Source organism: Phyllostomus discolor, chromosome 3 (genome assembly GCF_004126475.2).
Source record: "Phyllostomus discolor isolate MPI-MPIP mPhyDis1 chromosome 3, mPhyDis1.pri.v3, whole genome shotgun sequence".
NCBI classification, from domain to species: Eukaryota; Metazoa; Chordata; class Mammalia; order Chiroptera; family Phyllostomidae; genus Phyllostomus; species Phyllostomus discolor.
The window spans coordinates 145,599,920-145,603,300 of record NC_040905.2 but is presented as its reverse complement, the minus strand read 5'-3'; the positions used below and the strand labels follow the sequence as shown (position 1 = coordinate 145,603,300).

The following is a 3,381-nucleotide window of genomic DNA, read 5'->3' as shown; positions in this document are numbered from 1 at the left end:
TCCAGCAAGTTACTTAACCTCTCTGGACCTCAGAATCCACCTCTGTAGAAAGAGGATAAAATACCTGTTTGATGGGTTGTTGAGAGAAGTCAACAATGAATGTAAGCACCAGGTGTTACCCCATGGCAAAGTCTAAGGCAACACTGCCTACTAATAGTATTATTGCTGTTTAATTTGTATTATTATTTTAGTAGTAGTAGCAGTAGTTTTGGGCTTGATTCCTACATCTGTATAACTCTGACTACTCTTTAACTAGGGGCAAGGAGCTCAGCACTGCTGCTGGGTAGAAACAAGGTCCTGGGTCCAATAAAACAAGGTGGAGGGCCGGTTTTGGCCGTGGACCTTGTGTTTGCCACCTGTGATTTGTACAGTCCTAAAATTACATTCGGCCCTTTGAAGGCAACTATGAGGCTGACATGGCCCCCAGTGAAAATCAGTTTGACACTCCTGAAATGTAACTACTCCTTAACTCTAGGAAAGGAGCACGTTGTCATCAACTAGAAACAAGGTGCTGGGCCCGATAAAACAAGCTGGAGGGCCGAATTCAGCCCTCGGGCCTTGTGTTTGCCACCTGTGCTTTAGAGGGTTATAGTGAGATTCAAAGTGTGTTAACACTTAAATTCCAGAGTGCCAGATAACCAATAGCTAACTGTCATGATTGTTAAAAATGGCACAGGGGTGATTTCACCTTTCCAAGGTCTAAAAGTCTCAAGGAATGCATTAGCTCATTTAGGCCCCAAACCAATTTTTGTAAATGAAGTCACAGGATTTTCTAGTGTAGCTTTCACTCTGTACTTTACCTTCAGCCTGTGTGTGGACCCAGAGCCACACTGCACAGTCAGTTCTTTGTCTGCAAGCTCATTAATGCAGCTCCAACTTCGAAAGAAGAGCAGCTGTTTGGTGGCGCCTGGCTCACTAAGAAGGACACACAGGTACTGCTGCTGCTATTAAGCATTTGCAAAATGACAGATTGCCTCAATGAAATGTCCATGTGCTGCTCCATTATAATGCCTCAGGTTGAGAAAAAAAAAGCCTGGACCCACCAAAAAGCTTTCACAGATTGGAAAGTGCACAGTTTGGGTATGTTTAGCACTTTAGCACATGCTCTGTGACTGTGCATTCAAGGCAACAACATGTCAGAAGAAATTAGTCTGCAGCAGGCCACATATGTCAGCCAGCTGGTGGAACCGTGCACCTGAAACCCAGGCTCAGGACTCTGAAGAAAAGGCTGCTTGCCTTAAAATACACTAAACTTAAGCATGTTGACGAAATTGTCCAGCCCCTCATGCTCAGGTCAGGCATTCCTGATGAGAAGCATGAGTGTGCATAAGGAAGAAGTCACTAGGCAGTGCTAAGAAAAAAATTGAATCTTTTGTCATTTACTCTGAGTCAGGCAGACAGAGACATCCCTTGCACATGCTGTCATACTTAATACAATGACCCTCTCAGGTAGACAGTATTAATGTCTGAATTTACAGATGGGAAGGTCAAAGCTCAGGGAATTCATGTGGCTTGGAAGTCATCTAACCAGAGAACCCAAAAAAGGCCTCTCAGAATCTAAATTGTTCCGACACTGCTTTCCTTCCACTTGCAATGTGCCTGTAAAGTGATGAGGTTGGTTTTCTTTTTTAACAAACATCCCAGCATTTATATGCTTAGCTGTCATCTTAAAAAAAAAAAAAAAAAAAAAAAAAAACCTGCCAGGCCCTATTTCACGAACAGTGTTGATGTTCAAACCTTATTGGATTCCTGTTTGGGAATTTCCTTTATTCTTTTAAAAAGTCAATAGCAGTGAGTTACTGCCTATTGCAGGAGGGTTTGACAAGTGGTCATGTAAATGATAAGGATTCCATTGTTGAGGGCCTGGCAGGAGGTGAGCTAAGATCAAGACAGCAGTGGTTGAGGCAAGGGCAGGCATGAGAGAGAACTTCAAGGACACACTGACCAGTGTGATAAGAGAGGTTAGGGCAGGAGCATTTTCAGCTTGGGAAATTGTGCTGACTGAAGTGCAGCTTCCTAATTGAATATAGGAGGAAGAGGAAGGATTTTTTAAGGAAGTGCAGAGGTGAGATTGGGAAGGGAGTGACCAGAATGTGCTCTCTTTGAGACTTAGAGCATGCTGCTCTAGCATTTAGAAGTTAGAAAGGAGTTCAGAGCTCCTAATAAGGAGATGGGAGTTGGTGGTGGTTGAGTAATCTGAGGACCCCTGTGAGATGGTTAATTTTATGTGAAGCCTCACTGGGCGAAGGGATGCCCAGAGAGCTAGTAAAACATTATTTCTGAGCTCAGCTGTGAAGGAATTTTCAGGAGAGATTAACTTTTGAATCAGTAGACTAAGTAAAGAAGATCTGTTCTCACCAATGTGGGTAAGCATCATCCAATCCATTGAGGACCAGCTATTGGGTTAGCCGAAAAGTTCTTTTGTTTTCTTCTGTACAATGGCTGTAGTAACACTTAGTTGTCTTTAACTTCATTCAAAACAATTTTGTTACATTGTAATGTGATAGCTGTCATATCAGCATGCACTTAAAAACATAATTGAAGTTGGTCAATTTTTGTGCAGCCATTTTAGTAATGAAGATGGAAGAAGATACCCAACATTTTTGGAGTATTATGCTTTATTATTTCAAGAAAGGAAAAAATGCAACTGAAATAAGAAAAAAGGTTTGTGCACTGTATGAAGAAGGTGCTGTGGCTGGTTGAATGTGTCAAAAGTGGTTTGCAAAGTTTTGTGCTGGAGATTTCTCATTGGGTAATGCCTCAACTGGTCAGGTAGACCAGTTGAAAGTGATAGCAATCAAATTGAAACATTGAGAACAATCAACATGAGGGAAATAGCTGGCATACTCAAAATATCAAAATCTGTAAATTTATTGGTAGGAAAGGGCAAGTTCTCTTTTCTTGACCAGGGACATCCATCTTTTACTGCCCTTGGATATGGGAGCTCCTGGTTTTCTGGCCTTTGGAATCCAGGACTTACATCAGCTGCCTGCCCCCTCCCCCACATATCCCCGTATCCCCATGTTCTGAGGCTCTTGGCTTCAGACTGGGAGTTAGATCATCAGCAAGCCTGGATCTCAGACCTTGGACTTGGACTCAATTATGCCACCAGCTTTCCTGGGTTTCGAGCTTGCAGATGGCAGACGTGGGACTTCTCAGCCTCCATAATGAGCCAATTCCTATGGTAAATCTCCTATTATACATTTCTATATATTATATATATATATTTTTTTTTTTTCTGGAACACCCTGACTAATACACCATGTGAGGAAATACACTGGGGAGAGAAAAAATATGAAGAGGAGAGAACACTGAAGCTTGATGATATTTGAAGTGTGTGTGAAGTAGGAGAGGAATCTTGGTAATCTTTGAGTAGCATCA

General features: G+C 42.1%; 1 long non-coding RNA gene across 1 annotated transcript; it reads left to right on the top strand.

Annotated features, from left to right (window-relative positions):
- Positions 1-252: 252 nt before the first annotated feature.
- Positions 253-582, top strand: LOC118499343. The gene is made up of 2 exons (XR_004901860.1): positions 253-294; positions 509-582. It is a non-coding gene; the product is annotated as an uncharacterized LOC118499343 (long non-coding RNA).
- Positions 583-3,381: the final 2,799 nt, after the last annotated feature.